The sequence below is a fragment of the Manduca sexta genome, chromosome 22 (assembly GCF_014839805.1).
Source record: "Manduca sexta isolate Smith_Timp_Sample1 chromosome 22, JHU_Msex_v1.0, whole genome shotgun sequence".
Taxonomy (NCBI): Eukaryota; Metazoa; Arthropoda; class Insecta; order Lepidoptera; family Sphingidae; genus Manduca; species Manduca sexta.
Genome location: NC_051136.1, coordinates 14,619,713 through 14,645,982, shown reverse-complemented (window position 1 = coordinate 14,645,982; position 26,270 = coordinate 14,619,713). Strand labels below are relative to the sequence as shown.

Genomic DNA, 26,270 nt, shown 5'->3' with positions numbered 1-26,270 from the left:
CTCATGTGCAAATATTTGAGCCTTCTGTCAGTATCTGCTTGGATCAGATGACTACGTCCGGTGTGAGCAGGCGATCTGGAATACTTCCTGTTTCTACGTGCCTTTGAATGTTTGTTGTATTGATGTAGACGCTAGATTTAGAAGTCGCTTGTGTTTGCGCGTACATTTTCACGGGATGTGCATCCTATCTTACATCCTGTATGAAAGATGACTTGATCTTGGTTTTAGGAATTACGTGTCTTGCATTTGATATTCCAACAGGACATTATATGCGAACTACATTAAGACAGACTGTTGAAAATGAGCCAGTACTCAACCAGTTAAAATTAAAATAGGCGATATAAGGCTGTGTGTGTGTGTGTGTGTGTTTTTTTTTCTTTTATACTTTTTTTTGTTGTATTTATGTGTGTGTAGAGAAATGAATGGTTTATATGGTTTAAAAATATTTATTCACATACGATGAAACACTCTCAAGTGTCAACTAAGTAAGTATAAAAAACAACCTTTTATCGAGGGATCGGAATTTAAATAATTAAAAAAGCAAAACTATATTTTACTAAAAGTATTTGCGTCACCAACAAAGACAATAAATCGTTTTTTAGTAGTTAGAATAATCATATTTCGTAAAGTGGGAATGTAAAGATTATCAAATTTAAAAGGTAATTAATAAAATACTCATGCGCTTTGGAAATATTATCTCGAGTAATGCATAGACATCTCTGATTTTGGATATTTAAGGTCATAGGAGATGACATACTCAGTACTCTCTTTGATTTTATCTTTAATAAAAAAAAGGAATCATGAGATTAGAACCCAATGCTTCCAATTCCGCACAGACTTTCTCAACATTTTTATTGGTTTCTGAAAATATTACCTAGTCGAGAACTGTTACCGTCGCCAGTTCAAATATCTCATGGAATCCGATATCTCGTTGTTCGGTGAAATACTTGCATACGTCGCGTAAATTGCGTTCAATATTGAACATAAATGAAATTGTTGGGTGCTTCTGGCTTCACGTAAGCAAGCAATTTACTATGAGCTACATTTTGCTTAGGATTCTCATTACTGTTGAAGCAAACGATTATATTCAAGGAATAATTCGATAAGTCAAAGGAGGCGGGTCGTGGGATTAATTCCAGGATCGGTGATAGGTCTCTAATATGTAAGAGTACGCCTGGGTACCAGTGCAATGTCTATTTCTGCCGTCAAGCAGCAGTGGGTAGTCACTGTTGTGTTCCGGTTTGATGGATATTGTAGCCAGTGTAACTACTGAATATAACACGACTTAACACCTCATGTCTAATGGCGAGCGCAGTGGAATACCAAACAACACATTGTAATTCATAGAGTTGGACGGTGTTTCAACTGTTTATGGGCGATCGTATCGCTTGCCATCAGGCGTACGGTAAGCTCGTCTCGTCATTTAAAATAATAAGAAAACATACTTATTTATAATATTACAGTCCGTGTTTGTTACTTATTAGTTTAAATATAAATAAAATTTACGGGAATTATTTACGCAAAATGAAAATATTTATTTCATTAGAGTAAAATACCGTGATGGCTGTTTATGCCAAAAACCGGATCAGATGGCACAACATCGTGCGCGAAGGACTGTTTCCCTGAAGACTCATAGCTGCATTGTTAATCTTAACCTCCTACCAACCACATGAAAGTGATGCCTAGTCGTCTGACCATTTGCTTTATTTTCTTTGACATTGCTATTAAAATCATTAGGATTTTGAAGTCTTTAGTATCATACTTTTAGTACATCGCACCATGTGGGACTGCATTCGTTGAATAATAAATCTGAGAGTTTTAATACGTCACACTATGTGTGCCTACATTAATATATCTATATATATAAAAATGAATCCCTAATTCCCTTGTTTACGCCATCACTTGGAACGGCTGGACCGATTTCACTATTATTTTTTTGTTGTGTTTGTTTGTGTCAAGAGAAGTTTCTTATGAAAGAAAAAATTTAAAAAATTGCGCGGAAAATTAGAAAATTTAAGAAAACTTAACGACAATATTAATTTTACATAGCTGTCAGCGATCGACAGAATGCGCGCGTGATACATAGTTAAGACAGGACAACGTCTGTCGGGTCAACTAGTTGAACAATAAAACTGGGGGTTCCCCTTTTTTAAACACCAACAGAAACGAGGTTAAGTATAAACGACGAGCCATATTGAATTTTCGATCAAATAAATAATATTTCCGAGGATAATCCCTGGAGGTTTCGCATTAAGGCACGGTACATTACCCAGCGGTTCCACCGCCGCGTGACGTCACACTGCAATGAGCGCATTGTGCGAGGAATACAATGCTTCGCCTTAATGGATTACAAGTAGTGGCTAGGTGTTCTCAATGGTTCAATAACAGGTGTTAGTTTTGAGATTTTGTGTTAAAACATTGAGTACGGATCACAGATGCGGTTTGAAGGAAATGGTAGTTAAGGACATAAGATGATTTTCTTTTTCGATTTTAATATCTGCATTTTGTTACATCAGGTACCCCCAGATATTAAGTCCGGAAGAAAAATAGCTAGGATCCCCAGATATCGATTTCGAAAGAAAAATAGCTAATACTTATTGATGCGTTTTTATTGATGCCAACAAATCCTTTTGGATTTCCGAATATTAGTTGTAAACTCAATTGGAAATATTACAAATAATTTAAAGTTCACTAATTTCTATGATTTTTCTAAAATAATGATGTGTGTATTCTTTGTGAATTATCGCTTGCATTAACGGTGAAGGAAAACATCGTGAGGAAACCTGCACATCTGAGAAGTTCTCTATAGGAATTGTGAAGGTGTGTGAAGTTTACCAATCCGCACTAGGCCCGTGTGATGGACTAAAGCCTATTCCCTCTCAATAGTTAGAGGAAGCCCGTGCCCAGCAGTGGGACGGTATATAATACAGGGCTGATAATTATTATTATATTTAATTTCTATGAAATGGGATTTTTAATTACAATTAGTAAACATACGTGTGAGATTTGGGCTTCCTACATTATTGTTTTCTTTATAATCAAAATATTAATTTAAATGTTAGATGAAAGTTGATAAACGCTAGGTAATTTAAATTTTCGGCATCCTTTAAAAAGCATTCAACGAATAGATACTTAAAAATATAACGAAATTCAACAAAACTGAAACAATTATAAAAACAAAGACAATAAAGTAAGACGATTAAACGGACTTTTCATTGAAATTCTAATTGGATCGTCTAAGATGTACCTTACACGTTATGTAAGAATTGAAATATTTTTAATTAACTACAGAAAGCCCTCAATTTTCGCTTAAGCTGAATTAATATCTACTAATTATCTAATCTAAACACGAGGTTAAAAGCCGAGATCAAAGGAGGACTCCTCTTTCTTCTAACTTTCAAAGTAAATTAATTCGAGTGGAAAAGTGGGTAATTAATGTTAAAATATAATACAGTTTTTTTATCTTCGTAAAATACTTAACAAATGTTGTGAATTGCTCCAGTGAAGCGATTGTGGAAGCCTTGTAAGGTTATTAACAGATCCTAGAAATTGTTTTAACATTTCTAAAGAATATTTACATTTGAGTTTATAGCTAAGATTTTGCTCGCGTATCCAATGCGTTGGCAAATTGTAATTTATCCACAACCCAAAAACTTCTTCAATCACTAAAATTGCGAATAGAATGTGGTAAAATTATGTCTCAATATGAAAGCCAATGGTCAACACTAGAGTGGCATATTATGATCTCCAAAGGCAGGACATCTCAAAATATTTTTAATATCTTATGTCAGTAACACAAATGCTTTATGATGATGGTGGTGTTGCTGTTACACTAAAGCAAATCTATTCATACATACATAAAGCTAAAGAGTTTATTTGTTTGAATGCGCTAATCTCTTGCTTTTTTTTTCACTAATAGAAATCTATATTACTACTGAGTATTACTTTTTATCTTGAGAAAATGTTTGTTCTGGAAAGGCTTTAATGCGGGCGGGGTCGGCGGCAAAATATTTAATAACCTCGTTTACATTCGCATCAAGTAGTTCGATACTGCAATATTAATTAACAAGTCTGAGAAACAATTCGTTCGTACTGAAAACTTACAGTAACAATCCATTATAATGAACTCCGGGGTAATTAAAGTTGCCAAGAAAAAGGTACCAGTTTTTAATTACCTTAGTTCCAACGTGAAGTTAATAAGAATGCAGCCAGGCAACTCTTAAAGTTTAGTCGTACGCAGCGAGCAGGGGCCGGGCAGTGTCCGAGTCGCACACTGTCAGGGGTAAAAATGGTATTTCCACAGCCGCAATTAACACAACACTAAGTAGATTTTTGGCTTATTTCCGTTAGAAAGCAAAATAATTATTTGTTTATCTTTTCAAAGCTTACAAAAACTCTTTTTTTTCTATAAAATAAAAACTTCTTGAATTACACAAAACGCTCATTAAGAAAGCTCTAATATTATAAAATTTATCTTATTTTTCACTATAAACGTCTCTCCTGTAAAGTTGACATTTTCAAGATAGCGTAGTGTTAATTGCAGCTGTCGATTTGTACATTTTAAATAAATAAATATTTTTTACGAAAAACAACAGCAATTGGTCTAAGATTTTTTATACGGGCACGGCAAGTGATCCCACTGCACCTGATGGTAAGTGGAGAGGGGTCCAATAGAATGTGGATTGACGAGAGATGATTTCTCCTCGACATAGTCCATGGCCTATCGGCTTGAGTAAGTACATTTTTATTTATAGCAAAAAAACAAACGTAATCATCGAAATTAAACTAGTTTTCGGATATTATCACAAAAAACTTCGAAACCTAGTTTTTCCCAACATTGGCGTAAACCTAAGAAATCAACATTTAATAGAGATACAGACAGTGACAATTGATGTGTGGTTGACGTCCAGAAGGAGCACAAGCCCGGGCCCTGCACGAGAGTGTGGGACCAAGCATTTATATTTCAAGCGTATCCTTTGTGAAGCAATATAATGTTTTATATTCTTATATTTATAACAATCGTGACTAGAATATTTTGTAGTGAAATAATGTATATCTTTGCTTGTTTATTTATTAACTACCTTCATATTAGTAAGTGTAATAAAAATTTTGGGACACATAATAAGACATGACAGGTACAAGTTCCTTCAGCTCATAATGATGGGAAAAATAGCAGGTAAAAGGGAAATCGGTCGAAGGAAAAAATCGTGGTTACGGAACATCCGCAGTGGACGGGGATTGCAAGCGCTGAAGAAATATTTCGCCTTGCAAAGGACAAGAGAAAGTATGCTGAGCTGACCGCCAATCTTCACTAGTTGGAGAGGCACTACAAGAAGAAGAAAAAAAATTATAAAGATTTCGAACCTAAAGTCCGGAGTTTGATTTTCAAAACTGACAATATTTTGTGTGCATTATTTAATTGGTCTTCACTGATAGACTTAGGTATCCTAGTAATAACTGGTTATAGGATATATTTTATATCCACCCGGATAGCGACCACTGTACACAAGGTGTTAAAACCCATAGTGGCCCACGTAAGTGTGTCGCGTTCCGAGATCAGTCTGTGTACACCCGGTTCCAACAGGCCGGCATAATGTGCCAACTATCGAGGGGTAATCATCTCTCGACAGTCGAAATTCTATTGTAACCCACTCCACTTACCATCAGGTGCACTTGGGTTACTTTACGGTACCCAGTTTAGCAGTTCCGCGCGCGTAAGAAGTTTTTCCGGGATAAAAGTCCCGCTTTATATTTTCCCGCGATAAAATAGAGATTATATTATAAGTAAGACCTCTAACAATACATCTGTAAAACCTACATTCAATTCTATGCAGTAGTTTTTGCATGATGCGTGTACAAAGATACAAACAGATAGACGGACAAACAAAAAATCTGAAAACGGTTATTTTAGCATTTGTTGCTCTAAAAAGACATCTTAATTTTACCGTTTACAATTTTATTATATGTATAGATATATATACGACACAATGCTAAACAAAAGCTTATTTTACAAATATAAATCAGGTTTATTAAATGATGATGACTGATGATGACACGCATCCGCATTAACCCGAAGGACAACAAAATAACAGGAAATAAAGAAAAACAAACGAAATAATGTTAATACAAGGTTAGTAAAAGGTTAGTGACCTGAAATGAAATTTAGGGCCCGAGAATCAAACTGATTTAAGTGTAATTTTAAAAAAATGCTGTTTCATTCACCTATTTTTGTGATACCGTACGTAAGATAATTTTTCAATGTTATATGACAATAAATATTTAGCTTCTTACTATTTCCTGTTTAGCTGTTGTTTTTCCGAATCATTGTTATAAAAATGGATAAATCATATGAATAACTTTAACTGAAATTACTAATTCAAATTATAACAAAAATTATATTTGACTACACTTAACTACTTAATTTTTTTTACTTAGACCATTTTGACCCTCCCAGCCGGAATTATGGTTGTTTATGAATACGAGTATTTTCTCTTCAGCCGCCACATGGAAACGACAGGCTGTCAGATTTTCAGCGGGTTGGGCTTAAAAATCCTGAGTGGAACCGACAGTTGCCCACGGTTTCCACTTTCGTGACTTTTTTTCATTCGCGCTAAAAGCGAATTTTAGTTTTTTTGTGGCCTTCCGTGACGTCGCTAAAGCTGACAATAGAATGAACAATAAAGTTATTATGGTTTTGGGTAAATTAATGAAGATTCATGAACTGTTGACTTTACCTTAAATTATGACACCGCATATTTTTAAGAATAACTTTGGCTTTTTTGGGATAGTATACTTACCTAAATGGGCAAGGACCGAAATATACAACACAAAGTGAACTAAATTTAGCACGGCACAGTTACTCGTTGGTAACATACATCACCTATGAAAATTGATGCAATATTGTATATGTACAAAGTATTGTACAGCTTTAAATTAAAAATGAAAAAATGACATACAGCACGCATTCAGGATGTATTAAAAGACCGACAACAAGTAAAATCTAATACTAGATGCTACGAAGACATAAAGAAAATAGAAAGTCCAAACTAGATTTATATAGCTCAATCTAGAGATTAGTTAGCGTTGGTAGGCCCTTTACCTGTTGAGGGATTCTTGCAAGTGAAATAGTATATAAATTCAAAGTAAAATTATTATTAAGTACTTAAAAAAAATCTCTAGCCTCTAAACAATTTGCAATAAAAGCCTTTCTATTTTATTTATTTACTATTGTATAATATATGAACTTGCATCAAATATAATCTTTTTTCACTTTATTATAAAGTATATAATAGGGGACCGGCCTGTGTTCGATTTTGTACATTATTCTATATGAAATGGTTGATAATACGAAAAAGAAACCCTCCTGCAAAAACTGCATTAAAATTGGTTAAAAAATGAGCCAGTAATTCAAATTTCAAATATTACTATGTGCCGAAGTGGGCGCGAAGTGGGGATATCGCTTCATCTCTTTCTTTCGCACGCGTCGTAATGCCCGATGACGTCACACGTGGGTATTGCGCTCTCTTTTTCTGTTTCTTGTTACTTACCCCTTCTACCGAAATTAAAAGGCTTATAACTTGTTGATTTTTTACCGGATTTAAATAATTCTTTCTGTGTTATAATTTATATAACGTAAATATTTGATAATAATAAAGAACAAAAATGAGTCCGGTCCCCTATTATATATATGATGGGTTACTGTGACGTCTCGGTTAACGATCGTCGACCGCTCATCACTTCCAATGCCAGGCTTGGTCTATTAATTACACGACGAGTAAATTAAGCCGATTACGTAGGATCTGCCGTTTGTAAGGATGATTTGTGTGGGCCTCGGTTAGTGATTCGCGTTGTAAGTGACCAGTAATTTGGTTGGTATAGGATTTCTCTTTTCCCATTACATGGTTATACATTTCGGATTTGACAAGGTTTCGTCCTGTTTTTTTTTTTGTTAAAACTAGTAAACGAGGTAGTGTGGTCACATGGTTTTTAATTATTTCCACCGCTCATTGGAAAACAAATCTTTGATTGCTGCCGTTAACGGAGAGAAATAGAGATTATGAAAGGATTCGGGCTTCAAAAAATCTCACTCACCAGTAAATTCCACAACGAGTTGTCACTGCATTTATATTCTCAATCCGGTCAAATTTAAAATCTATATATGTCCAAAACTCTTTAAAATATATTACAAAGTCAACTTAAACTATTAATCAAAACTGTCAATACATGAAACTCAAATAAATAACCTAGTCGCTTATTATTGCACAATCACCGTCACGCCACAAAGCTTTCAAAAGAAACACCAACTATAAACAACGCGGAATTAACGAATATTTCTTTTATAAAAGCGAAAAGCTTAACTCAAAATACACAGGAGCAACCGGCCCTATAACAAACGAATTGCTTATAAATATTAATATATTGAAATCCGTTCCATTATGCAGTCAAAACTGGGTAACAACAAAATATCCGGCTATGCTTACCATGATAAAGTGGTTAAATCCGGTTAATGCTTACTTTTTGTTTTGCAGGATTAACGCGGAAATCTGAAGAGAGATAAATAAAGATATAGATGCAATTGAATGCAAATAACTTTGAAGATCTGTCGTAATGTTGGATTTCTTTATTGTTTTGATACTTCTGCCGTTCTTCAACTTCATTGGTGTAGCATACTTCTTTATACTTAAAGACATACTTGTTGGAGAGAATTTTCTTTGTTTTTTAACCAGCTGCCTTTATAACCCTCAATAGAGGATCCAGTGTTAGGTAAAGCGTGTTAAAAGACCCACATAAAGAATTGCTCGGGTTTGTACTTTTCCGATCCACAGCCCCTACATGATACTACTAAAAATGGCAACAACGTTTAGAAACTAACACAAAATCATAATTTATCAGCAGAACGCTAACCCCCAATTTGGAGCAATAAACCCAATGAATAAATCCTAAATTAGGTTCCGCAAAATACCTGTTACGCATTTTAACGGATCGTTTTGCATTAATGAAACTGTGGTGGTTAAATTTAAAATACTTTTATACGAGGTAAGGGATGATTTGTATGTCATTATCCTTGTTTAATCTGTAATAAAGTTAAACACTTTACTCACGCTTGTATCCTTGAAGGAGTTGGCAGAAGCGAAGCTACTGGACGAATCGCTAAACCTATTTTTCATTCACGATGTATGAGAGAGCGGTATATATTCCCGAGAAGGGGCCTAGGTTACCACCGTGCTAAAAATAATAAAAAAATAAAAGTTTCTTATGACACAAAAAGTGAAAATCATTAAACAAGAAAACAAATACGATTATCTCCAAGGTATTCCCATAACTCTAGCTGCACAACACTGTTATAATACCCTTTGATCCGCTTTATGCCCTATATAGGTATATTCCTTCCCATGATGTTGTAGGGAGCGAGCCTGTCAAGAGGTCTTTTCCTGTAAATTCTAAAAGTAATCCTTAGTTTACGGGCCGTAGCTAAATTCCTTTCTTTCCTTGACGCTAGAAAACAAAATAATTAATAGGAATGACATATCATACAGATAAGTGTGTAATTTTCAAGAAAGAAAGCCCTTTCCTAAGCTAAGCAAAATTCAACAGCGATTTCATCAGTCAGGATGGCCGAGCGGTCTAAGGCGCCAGACTCAAGGCAACTTGCCCGCACTGCGGGTTCGGGCGTTCTGGTCCTCTCTGAGGGCGTGGGTTCGAATCCCACTCCTGACATTTTTTATTAAATTTGGATATTTTATGGTTTCTTTACAATATTGGACATAGATCTGAAAAGTAAGAATGACTGAGCGGTCTAAGGCTCCAGACTCAAGTTAACTTTCCCGCATTGAGGATACGGTTATTCTAGCCCTCTCTGAGGACATGGGTTCAAATCCTAATCCTGACATTATTTGTAATAACAAAAAGCTAAACTTTTACTATAATATCTTATTATTTGTTTATAATATGCGGTTTGGTGTTCATTACTTTGGACCAGTGAATACTCTTTACTATATACCAGTGTATAGATACTCTTACGAAAATGGGTAGTAATATTACTAATTTTAACTTAGTTTATAATACTAAAGTCCATTCCTCAACATTGATTTAGATTAATGTGAAATCGCAATTCAAAAACGTGTGATTAATATGAAAACCAACATATCAAAAGCTACAATAACTCGTTAACTAATTACACTCAGAAATCTACATAAACGGGTAGTGTCAAATAACTCGCTCGCTTCAAATTTGTCTCAATAATAGTGTTAATAACTTCACCGGTGTCAGTGTTGGACCAACGAAGACCAAGCTAAGGCGAAGTCTAGCAAAGACAGGGTTGCATTAAGGGATTTGTAGTGGGAGATATATCAAAAATCGTAGCATTGTTGGGAATGAAGATTGTGGTCTATTAATTATAAATATAGTTATTACTACGATGAATTTTTCGATAGGGTGGAAATAATTATCTATATTTATCTATACTCTGTTTTATTTTTATCGAGGCGCAGCAAAGTGGCTTCTCTGCTCCTGATGTTGAGCGAAGTGAAGGCCAAATGAAGTGCCGACCGGTCGAAGATACAAGCATTTCCAAACCGTCGGCACAGTCATGCCGGCCTGCATAATTGATTCTTTACGCTCCGCTTGAAGGACCCCAAGTTATAGGAAGGAGGGAGCACGAGGGGTCTGTTTAGTGGTGACTATGATCATAGTTCTAGAGTGGCGACCACGGACCGGAAGACGCAGCGTAGGCAGGCCCCCCACGAGATGGATTGATGACCCGGTGAGGGTCGTCAGTCGCCGGAGTCCGATGGATGAGGGCGGTCCAGAACCGGTCCCTATGACGCTCAATGGGGGAGGTCTATGTCCAGCAGTGGACGATTCTCGGCTGAAATTATGATTATAGTCAATTTGTGACAAATAGCATTACTCCCGTTGAAATCAAGGTCATGAAAATACAGCACCAGTTTAAATATTTTGAAGTAGTCCTACTTTCCAATGCAACAGGGGTCTAATCCCCCGCACCTACACACGCCCCTGGAACTCGGCTTAAACTTCCTACATGTACAACTTTGCCGGCCCCGATATATGAAACTTGAATGTTAGTTGGTAAACTGTGAACTAAATGGAACTGACATTAGATAGGATGATGTACGTGTATGGGCTATTGTTTTCTGTTAATGTTTGTCAATTATCGCTTACTCTAACGATGAAGCAGAACATCGTGAAAAAACATGCATACCTGACAATCTCTATAAGACTTTTGAGGGTATGTGAAGTCTGCCAATCAGCACCAAGCCAGCTTGATGGACTCAGGCCTAATCTCAGTAGTAAAAAAGTCCCGTGCCCAGCACTGGAACATTACAAAATACAATGATTTGAATTATTAACTTTTGTCTAGACATGGTTGCTTTATAGATCTAGTTGGCTGAGCATTTCTGGTTTCAATTTCCTGTTCCTGCAATATGTTCTGTTGGTTTTTAACACAATTTACTCCAAATGTAACTTCAGGCCGAAAAACAAAAAAAAGAAAAAGTGCATCGTTCGATAGAATTATAGAATTCTAGCATTATGAAAATCATGAGGTCTCTATTTAAAGAAAACTTTTAAACAACTAAAGTTTTTAGCACTACAAGTTTAGAGTTCAAAATGTTTAGAATCCTAGGCAGTTCAAATAAACGTATTTACCAAATCGTTACCATAAACAGACACATTACAAAGATAATTCTGCACATCAATGTCATTTTGTGATACATTTTAATAGCAGTGAGCAAGCTCGTTCGCCACTTTATTACGTGGACCTCGTAAACGGGTTCGATTCCCGGCCCTGGACGCATAAAACCGCGATAAACATTCCCACGAAAAATTTATTTCATGTTTATAGTTTTTTTAAGATAGCACTTAAATAATAAACGAGATCTACGTAGATATTTTGGTAATTGCGTGGTGGTTGTTTAGTGAGCAAATATATATAAGACCTAGGTCATAGGATATGTTCAATTTTAAAAGTATACTAATATATAAAGCTGAAAAGTTTGTTTGTTTGAACGCTATAATCTCAAGAACTGCTAATCTGATTTTGTTTTTATTTTTATAACAGGAAATCCGGCGCAGGACCGACGGCTTTACGCAATTTCTAATGCACGGGGCTATCACACCGCAAACTTCCTACGAGCTGCGACTGGGTAATTTTTAGAATGGAAAAACCCGTCACATTTATTTTTTGGCCCGACCCGGGATTTGAACCCAGGACCTCAACGTGGTAGTCGTACTCATACCGCGTACAATTACAACGCCACGAGACACTCAAACATACATTAAGCTCTCAATATTAGTGGTCATTAAACAAAATTCCAGACTAAAGGCAAAAAAAAAACAAAATGACTGTCTCCTACACATCATAATCTATCAACAAATATAATGATTTAGTAATCTAGTTTGCATTACCATTTATTGAACAAAATTCCTGACTCCAGGCAGACAAACCCAAAATGAATATTTCCTACACATTATGCTATTAACAAATATGATTTAATAATCCAGTTTGCACTAAAGCGACTGCATCAAAATTATCTCAAACCTTCAAAATCCATTAGATCGTCTATCATTTAAGAGCTGCCAATCACCTGCCTTCAATATGGAACTCAAAACTTAATTTAGCCGGCGAACTTCGAGACTCGACTTTAATAATTGACTTGTTAAAACCCAAAGTTCGTTATCTCTTAAAAGATTTATAGAATGCCTTTAGTTACGAAATTATGTTCGAGCCCTCTTATCTTTTGTTGGGCAAAGTTAAAATCGAGTCGTGTGTCTTTGTTTCTGAATAATCGGATAAGTTTTTTTTTAATTAATGTTACCTTTTTTGAACGCACGGCAGACCGGATAACTTTGCTTGTAAAGATATATGTACTTATGGATTGCAATCTCATTCTCGCGAGATCGATTAATATTTTCTTCCGGATTTATTCAAATATTGCGATTATGTGGTCCTGCAAATATTTATTTCTATAAACACACAAAACTGCCAATCTCGCGAGATCTCGAAATTGGCGAGATCTCGCGGTATTGTTACTTATAAACTCGCGAGATCTCGCCTAAGCCTCAACCTCGCGAGATTGCATTCCCTAAATATACCATATATAATATATGCCCTGGATGTTATTTTTCTCTTTATTACAACTAATATAAATAGTTGTAACAATGGGGTTAGATTGCTATGCCAAAAAATCGGTACCTTCCTCTTACCGCCTTTTTAATAAACGATCCCAATCGTTTTTTCAATCTATCTCAAAAATGAACCAATCAGAACAAAGTTTTTTTTACACACTTACAAATGTATTATTTTGATTGGCTCATTGTCGGAAACAGATTCAAGATTGAGATTGGGAACGTTTAATAAAAACGGCTATTAATAAAAAAATATATGTATAAAGCCACAGTAAGTTTGAAACGGGCTAGTGAATCACCTATTAGTAAGTAATGAACCTTCCACAAATACAAATAAGGCTGAGTAATTTAATTGAGCGTATTGGCTTTAAGGATTGCGAATTAAGGCAGAGGATTTATTGGACATCTGGCAATCTTAATCACCGTATAAAATCCTGGCAAAACTGCCATTTAACGTTGGTTTTCTGTCGAACAATGGTACCATTCGATGGAGTCGACCCATTCTGTAGACCTTCTACATTGACTTTGCATGACCTTGTTACTTTAAAATAAATAATTAAATACTAAAATACAAATTACTAATACTTATCTTTGTGTATATTCCCATATTCCCAGATCGAAGCACGTAGCTTTCATTTTCACAAGGAGTATCAATCACTCGTTCTAGAACTACTTTATAATTCTAAACAAATATAACATTACTTAAAATAACTTTGGGGAATACGCACTGGCCAGTATGATTAAAGATTAAAAAATGAGATATATATCATTTTAAAAATTCAAAAAAGGAATATTATAATAGTAATATTCAAAAATAATAATACACTAGCTCTTCTATAATATTTTTATTTAACACAGGGGAACACTGACTGGCCACTACGTAATAAAAGAATATCATTAAAATAATAAAGATTATCATTTGAAAATTCAAAATAAGAAATAAATGGTCTAAAAACAATGATCTATTTAATAAAATTGTTTTAACAATGACTTACAAAAAGCAGCTCTGCGATCATGAAATTTTCACATAAGTGCCATAATTCAGTCTTTTTTTGTTGCATGATTGGCCCTTTAAGGACACTGATATATCCCGTTTGATATACAGTTTATTTTAATAAAAAAATAAAATGTATGACTCCTAGAACCATAGAAAAATATGTAATTGCGTAATTTTTTATTGATAGCTTACTAATAACACAAGCACGCTTTCTCACACAATTCCTATTCGACCTCGGCTATTCACTATTCCCACACAAACTAACTACCACTTAATCCCACGACAGTAAAATAGTGATAACCGTGTGACAGTAACATTTTTCCGACGAAATCGCCCGACGCCAAATGAGGCCGTCCATAGAATCTGACATAAAGGGTCACCCTCGTCCAAGCACATGTTATGAATAGTGATGTAGCCATGCTGTCAATATTTATGAGAAAACTCCAAGTGGCTCCGTAAAAACTGTTTACACGAACACGTTTTGAATAGTTCTCTTTGTGATGGATTGGATGAGATTTCTTTTTTTTATTTATTTGTAAGTTTCCTTTGTAAGGAAAGTGAATTCAGCTGATTGAGAGGACCGTCTAGACTTTAAATGATGCGAGCCTGATATTAAGCCTAAATTCGATGCCATGTCTCGCGAAACTACCTTGTCAAAGTTAGGTTAAATTACTTACTTGAAGGGTATTGCATAACTAAGATTTTGGGGTAGTCAATGAAATTGTTTGCAGCCGATATTACCGTCAAAGATAGATGAAGCTCACCACACTTCGGGTATCAAAGGCGTTCGTTATAGGTAGCAAAAACCATCAGGCGCAAGCCTTCTTTCTAATACATACTGTAACAATTCATCATCATCATCATCTCAGCCACAGGAAGTCCTCTGCTGAACATAGGCCTCCCCCAAGGATCTCCACGTCGACCTGTTGGAAGCGGCTTGCATCCAGCGACTTCCTGCGACCTTAGCCAGGTCGTCCGTCCACCTTGTAGGCGGGCGTCCGACAAGTAACAATTAAAAATAACAAAATATTTAAAAAAAAAATATGGATGGGAGTTTTCTACTATCTTAAGCCCGAAGTCTGAAATTTGTGACTAATATGACGAGACTCGCCTCTTACAATATAGGACAATATGGGACGGAATACACACATCGAAAAGTAGGTGCACTGGTTGCGCCTCTGCTTACCCCTACAGGAATTGTGAGGCGTGAGTGTATGTAAAAAAAAAAACAAAACAAATCAACCAGTATAAATAATACGCTGGACATATTACAAGCTCAAGGTTTATCCTAAATCATAGCTGTTAGTAACTTAGAACTAAGTTAGTGCTTAACTTCGAATACGGGAAACATCTAGCGGTTACCCGGATTATGATGTGTTGGATGTATGAACTTTGCATTGGTTCGTTATACTCAAGTTATGTTATCTTTGCTACATTTTCTTGGGCCAATTGGTATCCACTCTGCAGCATGCTTGAAAGAAGTCATTGCGGCCATCTTTTTTAAACGAGCACAGCAATTTAACCCTAAAAGACTAAGAATGGTCCAAAAAGAGTGACGAGGGGCACTGTAGAGGCCCGGTCGACACAATTATGCTGGCCTCTTTGTAACCAGGTATATACAGGCTGATCCCGAAATGCAACACCTTTACGTAGATCACTATAGTGGGTCTTATTCTTCTGTACGGTTATCACTATCCTAGCAGATACAAATACTAGCACTAGATTACATTGGAAATAATGAAATCGATAAGGCAGAAAAAAAGGTGGTGAATTTCCGTCGTAGCCTTGCATTTGGGTCATTTGCCGTCCATTTTTTATTCTAACACTGCAGGAAAATTTAAGAGTATATTTTAGTAAATTCCAAATGTCATCTAACAGACGATCCCTCGACGATCTCTCATTAATTTCCAAGCTTTGCTCTCAGCATCATCAGTGTGAAAGTTTTTCCACGATCAGTCCATCTATATTTTTTTTGCGGTAAAAAGAGACGTATGTCCCTCCCGAGATCTCAAACTATCTCCATACGAAATTACAACGGAATCCGTTCAGTAGTTTTTGAGCTTATCACGTTTAGACGGACAGACGCGGCGGGGTCTTTTTATAAAATGTAAAATGATTTTATAACATGTAAAATACCTACATATCATGTAACCCGTTAATTTGTAGCTTCAATCAAGCTTTAATTAAATATAAAATGTATATATTTTACTTTAAAACATCCGAGGACTAAGTTGTACAAAATTTATAATACATTATGCGCAATTTGTCGTAACCGCAATGCGGTTGAGCATCGGTGATTTGCAAAATGCTTTAATGCCATCATTAATGTATCACGTTTAATACATTTATTTAGAAAAAGCTGATTTTGTAATACACGGTCTATACTTTCTTGCCAATTAACGTCGTAGCATTTCTCAGCACTGTTGCATTAAGGTAAATTATATTCCTTATTATTCACGCTTATGATAGGTACAGCGCTAGCCTCGTCGGAAATGAAGTTTTTTTCTGTTTAATCTTAATTTAGGAGCTTGGTCGTAAATTCCCGAACATTGGCTCCATACGTCCACTTTTATGGATGTCCACTCTCTATTAACTATATCAAAATAAAACCAACATAACACATGACTTGAAGTTTCGTGTGTAATGGTCAATTATTGATTGCATTAATGACAAAAACACCACGAGCGTGATGATGATGTTGTTACTAGTTGTTTGTTCTGCCTACCCGCGTTAACCCAGCGTATAAAGTCTAAAGGTTTTCAAAATAGTGACGCTCTTTCCTAGCATTAGCATAGTATATAAAACACGGCTAGTATTATTACTATTATAAATGAATTTAAAAGGCTTTGGTCTGTATATTAACCTTAGTAATAAAGTTTTTATGAATAGAAAATCCAGGCGAGTTCCTCGCTTTCGTTTAGAAGTATGCTACAAAGCAGTAACTCCACTTCTAACTGTAAATAAAAAAGTATTTCTTGATACTTAGTCAACTCGATACTTTAAATGTTTTCTCATAAATCTCTGACATTTCATTGACTTTAACGTGAGTCAAAGAAGTCAGAAACGTTAGTTTTATAAAAAGTATGTTTAGAACACAAATATAATATTAAATAATTCAATAATCATTCCAAATCTTGAGTGATGGCCTAAATGTTTTGCTTGGCAGTACAACACTAGTTTAAATTCTCGGGTCAGAAAAGGTGATATTGGGTTTTCCTGATCTGCTGAGACTGGAATTTATATCTGATATATCGATAGGCTCGCCCCCTATCACATCATGGGACAGCCCACATAAGTCAAAAAGAAAGTGGCCTGGTTGTGGCTCTACGTACCACTTCGGAGATAATAGTGTGATGTTAGTTAATATTTGTTTTTTTTAATTAAATAATTTAAAAACTCAGAGACACTAAGATAAATATCTATTTGTCCAAGTAATCAATTAATCATCACTATTTAAAATCTCTTCTAACAAAACGAACTCATAAACTTAATAGATGTAGATACCAACTCCAAAATTCAATCTTAAAAAGCCATATATTTGTCAAGATCCACCGATGGCGTGTAATAAATTCCCTAAAATTAATCACGAAATAGCAAATTTCGCTAACGTCACACATTGAACCCGGCCGGGGTGAGCAGTGAGCACTCAATTAAATTAATGTAGAAACTACATCCTACTTTAATACACCTACGTATTAAAAACACACGTGCCACAGATTATAAAATTATTTCAGATAGGTCGGTCCTTATTCGAATTTTTTTTGTTTCCCAAAAAATTCGGAAACCTTTTTCTTTTATTTCCTCCGTTTATTTTATTCGTCTAATCACGCAGTTTTTTTTTATTTTTACCTTTGATGGCGGCTTCATAGTACCGTCTCACCAGAAAAAGTATTTTTTCTCCGGGAAACTCATCTTGTTTTTGGATCTCTTCCGCATTCAGTGACCTCTTGCGACTTTGGTTAGGCTCTCACTGCCTCATAAAATTTTCTGAAATGGTTAATATTAAGCAACGGTCAGAGATCCAGTACATCTTCGACCCTATTTTCGGTCTAATATCAGAACCACATTAACCCAAATAACACAAAAAGGCTATCAAAATCTCAGTAGTCTAATTAGCCTCATAATTTAGACATGTAACACAATGCTTGTTTTATGTGAATAATTTCGAGAATACGTAACCAGTTTGAAATTTAGTTTTATCGTGCAGCTTAGTTGGAAATAAAGTTTGAAAAGTTCAAATGAGTTTCAGTGGAGGGAGGCAATAAATAGTTTTGTACAATTTATGCACTTTATATCATATTTAGATTTAGTTGTTGTACCAACGTATTACAAACTTAATACGGGAATACTTTTTCGTTTATTCCTTTTTTAGTTGCATTTTATGATGATAATTCGTATATAATTATCTTATTTTTATATTTTATGTTGCGTGTCTTCTTTTTGTTTAACTATGTTTTTCAATACAATTTTATTAGTATTGTATCGAAAAACATGTGAATACACATATAACTTTTAACGCCCTTGAGTTTTGAACCGTGGACATTTGTGTCAGCAGTCCGTTCTACTCTCAACTAGGACTATAATACTTAAAGGATTTTTTTTTATTTTTACCATAATATAATCATCTTCAAAACTTCCGCATTAATATAAGGTAATATAAAAGTTTTCAACTATAAGTATTTGTATTATGAATTATCTATAATTATTTATTTATTGAATTCTCACATCCAACAAAATATTATCTTTGCACTCCTGGAGATAACATGTCAGTATCATTGTACACGTATAAGATATACCACATAAAGATGTCTCACGATACAGACCTAGTCTAATGTAATCTCTGGTAAAACTAAGCTAAAAATAACGTGTGACGGAGAATGAAGCCCCTGGGCTCCGATGCCACGCGATATTTTGACAGCACATAATAAACACGTTACGAACCTCATCGTGTTTATGACAATTGAAATTGGCATACAAAATACCATTCCACGCAAAATTCACGAAGATAACGCGGCTGTTTTACGAGTTAATACTATCAAAGAGAATAAGGTCTTTGATACGCGTAGGCATCAATGGGGTAATGTATCCATATAACCCAATTTTTACCGCCTTCCCTGTATGTAGAATTTCTGAAAAATCTAATTATGATTACAACGAATTGCAGACCGCATTTATACTTATTAGTACCTATATTTTGTGTTTGGGAACTTTCAGAAAATTCCACCTTTCACTAGTAGGCATTAAACTCAATCTACCCACAAAACTAATCTATGACGTCAGTTAAACGACGAAATGTGGCGAGAGCTGGCGGCGCTCCCATTGCCGCCACAGCCATTACTAGATTCTTTAATATTAATATTGTGCATAATGCATTGCATTTCAACGTCGAGCCTTCAGACGTCGTGACGGACAAATTTAATCCAAGCGAATAAAGGATTTTATTAAAAGCTTTATTGTTTGCGCGGACAGTTTAACTTTGTTTCAGAGGTGATTTCACAGAATTTAACAAATCATATTACTAATTCTATAAGTACATAGTATCACACCTCTATCTTATAGGGGGAGGCAGAGACGACAGATTCCATACATAGACGAAAGTTGATCTCATGCTCATTAGCAACTATAATGGATTACGCTAGATCCGAAACCAATATTTGATCATACATTCATTTTTCATGTGCCGGAATCGAACCCACAAACCATCGTTTAAAAGAAATTTCGAGACAATGATGTGTCTCAGTACGGGAGTCGAATTCATGACCCTCACGGCAAATGTGTTTCGATAGTTAATCATCTTCAATGAACCAACTTTTCGAAACTTTAACGTAACGTAAACGTAAATAGAAGCGATAGCTTTAAAAGGCGTTAAAACTCTTTGAAAGTCTAAACTCCAACACGAGTATAATCAGCCCTATATTATACTGTCCCACTGCTTGGCACGGCCTTTCCTACTACTGATAGATTAGGCCTAAATCCACCACGCTGACCTAGTGCTAATTGGCAAAATTCACATACCCTCAAAATTCCTATAGCGAACTTGTTAGATATAAAGGTTTCCTCACGGTGTTTTCTTTCACCACCAAAGCAAGCAATAATTCACAAAGAATACACACATAACTTTTAACGCCCTTGGGTTTTGAACCTGTGGACATTTGTGTCGGCAGTCCTTTCTACTCTCAACTAGGACTATAATACTTAAAAGATTTTTTTTCTTTTTTAACATATAAATTCTTCAAAAACATCCGCATTAATAATAAGTAATATATAAGTTTACACAACTATTAACCTGCAATAGTTCTCACATTCTAAGAAGGAATTACTGAGGCCACGCGCCGCAGCCTCACGTGCGACCATGTGGATTACTTGGTTAGCCGCGCTGGAGAACCGATTGTAACATCGCGCATGTCTTAAAATACAAAATGTGTAGATTGCAATGCGTATATGGTTTGATATTTATTTTATTTATATTTAACGACCTGATGTATTAATTTTGCAGCTTTCCATATGTATTTTAACTAGATACACACAAGCAAATTTATCTGAATTGGATCAGGGAACATGCTTTGGAGTATAGTCTAGTTTAGTATATTTTTGAATTTGTATTTTTATTAGTCAATAAATAAATAGATTGTTATTCGTGAAATTATAAGCAATAAAAATACCAAAATTCTAATCAAAGTTATACCTAAGCGTTTATTTATTTCATTTATGCTTATTTATCTCTATAACATTATATAAGACTATCAAGCTATGATATACTTGACACTTAAAGTGCATTTATCATTAACCAGAATAAATGATGATTAACTATGATTGATAGAGATAATTAATATAAACAATATTTTAACATGCTGAGATATTGTAATGACATTTTTTTTAAATTCTTCGTTGACAGTTGAAACATGTTAATTCCTCTTTAACGCTGTTTATAATATTATACAATCAAGAAGTCTACATACAGGTGATTGTACTCCTAGATTAGTACGAAAAATACGTTAAAAAGGACAATGTACCACCCCTAGACATAGTTTAAAAATATGTTTATAGACTGTAATAATAATACCAGCCCTGCATTATATCTACACTACCCACTGCTTAGCATGAGTAGCATATCTCCACTACTGAGAGGGTTTAGGCCTAAGTTGTTGTAAATAATGTTCGATAATGAGTTATCTATCTTTTTAAGTATCGTAAACGTATATGAATATGTCTATATATTTGCTAGACGATCGTTTATTTAAAATAAATTTAATAGGGAGGCAAGCCATTGGAAAACATGTTAAAGACTATATTCATTAACAAATGATCATCGACATTTAACTAACCTGAAACAAAAATTCTATAAAGACATTCAGAAAATACTTATTACTCGGTTATCGGTATGTTAGTTTACGTTTGCACTTATACACTATACTACAATCACATTACTAAGTCATGACTTTAATAATTCTCATCATGCTAAAATAGTTGTAATTTTTAAAACATAGAAGAAGTCACTTGAAAGAAAGGTATAGAATTTTAGATTCTAATAACATTTACATAGTGACGAAAAACCATCGCTCCCGATGGCAGAATAGGCTAAGTAATTAACCAATTATACTGGTCCGGCTCATTGCATCTTTTCATGTCACGACACCCAAAGAGACAAAAAACATCGTGGACCGAAATTCGACAGTCTGATTAACAAATAATGCTTTAGAAGACTTAGCTACTGAAGTTATTCTTACAGTAAACTCAGGATTAGAAAGAGTAAGTAGTATAACATTTATCAATAAAATATAAATGTTCCGGTTTGAAGGACATTGTGGCCAGTATAAATACTGGACATAATAAGATTTCACACCTCATGTCTCAGGATGGCGAGCGCAGTGGAAACCAAAAAATACTTTGTAATTCAAGGTGTTAGATGGTGTTTCTACTGTTTATGGCCGGTCGTATCACTTACCATCAGGCGAATGGCAAGCTCGTCTCGTCATTCAAAGCAATAAAAAAAATGACAATCGTAATGATAGACCAATAAAGGTAATGGATTCATTACTTAATTTAGATATTAAAAATTAAGATGTGGATACAAAATAAACGCTACACAAACACGTTGAAAAGAAAGCGGTCTTGCCACAATTGGACGATCAAAATATTAAAACTAAGCAATCGCTAGCGGCACCGCCCGCGTTTAAAAGTTTTCCGGGATAGGAAGTAGCCTATGTCCTTCCCAGGGTTTCAAACTATCTCCATTCCAAATATTATCGAAATCCTTTGGGTAGTTATGGCGTAAAGACAGGCAGACAGATGCGCTGGGGGGGACTTTGTTTCAAAATATATATATTTAGATTTTTTTAACAGGAACAATTCTGTCATACTTGATTGTTGCGTTACTTTTAACGTTAACGCAGTGCACGCAACGAATGCTGTCAAAGGGAATACATTATTCCCGTTTTTTAACATTTTTCCTCGATAAATGGGCTATCGAACACAAAAAGATTTTTTTTAATTTGAATCAGAAGTTTCTGATATTAGTGGGTTACAACAAACAAAGAAATTCTTCAGCTTTATTCTATAATATAATACTATATAGTTATAATTATTAACAAAGGTATACTAAAACTTGATGAATCAGAAATACTGTTAATATTGCAAATTGTTTACGCAATCATAACATAGCTGCGATAACTTGAAATGTGTACTCATGGAGGGCATTACCGACATAAATAAGGAGAAGATACGTAATAATATAATTTCCTTATGAGATTGGAATTAAATTAGAAACATCAAATTTAGATTTGATAAGTTAGGTATAAGTTTTATGGGATCTCACCACACATCTTGAAGACTAAATTAAGATGGCCACAAATGGTACATTTTACTATTAAACAACGACATTATACAAATACTAACGGACATTGGACTTGCGGAAGTAATCTGTGAACCAACGTGACGAATTTAGGTGCATATTCGGCCATTTTTTTTTCTATAGACCATTAAACGTGTCCATGATTTTTTTAAGATAACTTTGGCTGACTGAAAAACATTTTTTTTTGTAAACCAATGCTCCTGCACTCATTTTGATGAGGGAAGAAAAATGAACCGTTTTTAATATCTAACGAGGAGTTTTTACCACAAATGAATACAAACTTTGCCAATAAACAACTACTTATCAAAACAAACAGGTGCAGAATTTATTGATTGTATTTGCCCAAACATTGCAAAAATCTCAAGCACTACAACCAATAAATAATTTAGTAAATAAATGTCTAGCAATTGTTATCAGCTACAAATATAGTATTGCTTCTCGCAAATCGCTCATATCCTCTCTTACGTAATCATTAAAGACCAATACACTATTATCAGCTGCACATTGCGGATTTGTGAGTAAACATATTTTTGGTATATAAACCGCTGTAAACCAAGATTTATCGTTAGTACTTTATGTGTACAATAAGATACAATGAAGGGTTATTTTTTGGTCTTTGCCGTCGTCCTGCTGTTCGCAGCGTTCGCATTTGCTGATCCTGTTTATGGTATGTACTTTTTTTTTTCGATATTAAAGATGTTTTTTTTCACTATTTCTGGGTCTTTTATTGATGTTAAAGAATTAATGAGGCAGTAAACTCTCACTGACTCATCTACTTTCAATAAGGTAATGTCCTGTGGCCTAACTAGACATACATTTGTTAAAATTATTAATGACAAATTGATTTTCTAACTCTCAATGTTATGTGACGTAAATTAGCATTACTCCCTATCTTAAGTTCTAAATCATACTTCTAAGTAGCGAATATATGATATCAAATAATGTAGACTCTTTCAAAATCTTTTATTTTATAGAACATACATTTTGTCCATCATAATGAAGCCTTCAGAAACAATTTAGATTAAATTCTGCGTCTATAGCAAAATACATTTTTGGCTTTTTATGTTTTGAGTGATACAAAGAAAAAATATATTGTATGTTGAATATATGATGAAAGTAACCTTCGTGTACTTAATAAAATGGCACATTAAGTCGATATTAAATAAACAGGAGAATCTATTAGGCTGCCTTTGTAATAAATTGTCTGTTGTAGTCTTGTTAAGCGGGAATATAAATTAGATCTTATTGATATTAAAAATTCAGTCTACATTAATATTGTTTGTTGGTTTATCTAACATTTATTTATCCAAATTATAGCTAAGTGCATAATTCGCTTTAACGGTGATGGCCACACAAAGCTGTTCCCTATTTAAAAACATCTTTTAAATTCGTTTCGTTCCTTCGTTTTAAATTCACATATTTCTTTATATTTTAAATAAAATAAAAAAAATATATAGCATATTGTAGCATTAAACTGTGTGTGTTCGTACGTTTGTATAATGTTATACAATTATCAAGTTAATATTAATAATTAAAGTGTTTTTAAGAATCTCTCTATCTAATTATCTTTAAACTTAGTATTGTAGAGTGCCTAATCTTCGAAAGCTAATAATGTCTTTCTATGCGCATATAAATGACTATTAGGCACTATGTATATTTTAACCAAAATGATACGACATAATAGGATATAATATACCAAAGCTTCAACCGTGCATCATTCCGGCGGCCTCACGGTACCTGAGACTTGTCGGCATAATTCTGACGATCATTGAGACACACTATTCGTTATGGCCTGATCAGGATGATAAAATATGGAATTTATTTCTTGTATTGGCAAAGTGAACTTTAAAACGAAAAAGCAAAAGTGGTGGTCCCAAAGCAGGTATTTTATTTTCCTGGTCAAGGTATAAATATAAAACATTGTGTTTCAGAGTAAACATAATTATATTACAGATGATGTAGAGAGTGAAGGAATCTTATCGCGCATGCGCAGAGCTAAATGCGACTTCAACGCCTGTGACCGCTGGTGCCGCCAACTGAAGTTCCCGGGAGGCGCATGCGTCGGTGACAAATGCGATTGTGATCGTTGGTGACTCAGAAACATTCGGTTGGTTTAACATTTAATATGTTTTTGTTATCTCATTAAAATTCTATATTAATGTAATATGTTTTTCTTTTGTGGCTTATGATGGAATTTGCGTGGTAATTGGTCTTTGTTATGCGAAAAACTCTTTTTTTTACGTCCTATTTTAGACCCACTTATGACTTCTAAACAATCATTATTACTGACGTTTCAAATTTATGCCATCTAATTCCTTTTTTACGTATTTATACTTAAAATGTACAGAGATCAGGGGTATCTTATATTTATATTTTTCAATCTATATCAAAACTCCGATCTTTGGTGCTAACATCCTACACAGCACTAAAAATGAAAAACTGATATCAGCTAAAATACAATATTTCTTAACTATGTTCATAGAATTCGAAGACGAAAAGAATATCTCTCGTAAAAATATGCGTATTTACTATGATCGCGAAAAATTGAAATTCTGTCTCGGAGGCCCGCTGTTTATTTGAAGACATAATACGTTATAATGTAGCATACTTGTGGTTTATTACTAAAGTAAAATGCATGCTATTTTTGTAATAAATTTATTGTAGTCTCCATGCTTGAACACAATAAAAGCCATTTTTTTCATACGAGCATGTCAAAATTACCTACTGTAACCGATCGTAAATAGAGAGGTTTCCAATAGGATGTCGACGTAATTACGATTACCCCTCGGCAGTCGACACAATTATGCCGACCTGTTGGAATCGGATATACACAGGCTAATCCCAGAACGCGACACACTTACCACTATGGAAGGTATTCAAGAATCATAATAATACTAGCCCTATATTATATACTATCCCACTACTGCGGACTTCTACTGAGAGGATCTCGTCATTTAAAAAAGTATTCACAAGCCCAATTTGACTTAAGATCCTGCTACAAAGCCGGAAAGAAGTGGAATTTAAAAATGATTTGTGATTATTCACTTCGCTCTGTCGAGGCGCGACTGTTGTGGATTAAGAAGAGATTATCCTTCGAATTTTCCTGTTCACATAATCCTGGCTCGGGGATGATGTTTTTTGTAGATAAACAGCCGTTGTTCGCACGTTTCATGTACTTTCGTATTAAAGTATCTCGATAGATATAACTTCACGCTTCTCAGTCGTAAGATAAGGCAGGCACATAACTAGTGAACATATCTATACATATTACAAAGT

The 26,270-nt window shown here is 34.7% G+C and overlaps 1 long non-coding RNA gene and 1 other non-coding gene across 2 annotated transcripts; both read left to right on the top strand.

Moving 5' to 3' along the window:
* Positions 1 to 9,605: 9,605 nt before the first annotated feature.
* On the top strand, positions 9,606 to 9,717 carry Trnal-caa. The gene is made up of 2 exons: positions 9,606 to 9,643; positions 9,673 to 9,717. It is a non-coding gene; the product is annotated as a tRNA-Leu (tRNA).
* A 13,835-nt stretch (positions 9,718 to 23,552) lies between these two features.
* Positions 23,553 to 25,158, top strand: LOC115450639. The gene is made up of 2 exons (XR_003939313.1): positions 23,553 to 23,661; positions 24,948 to 25,158. It is a non-coding gene; the product is annotated as an uncharacterized LOC115450639 (long non-coding RNA).
* The last annotated feature ends 1,112 nt before the right edge of the window (positions 25,159 to 26,270 follow it).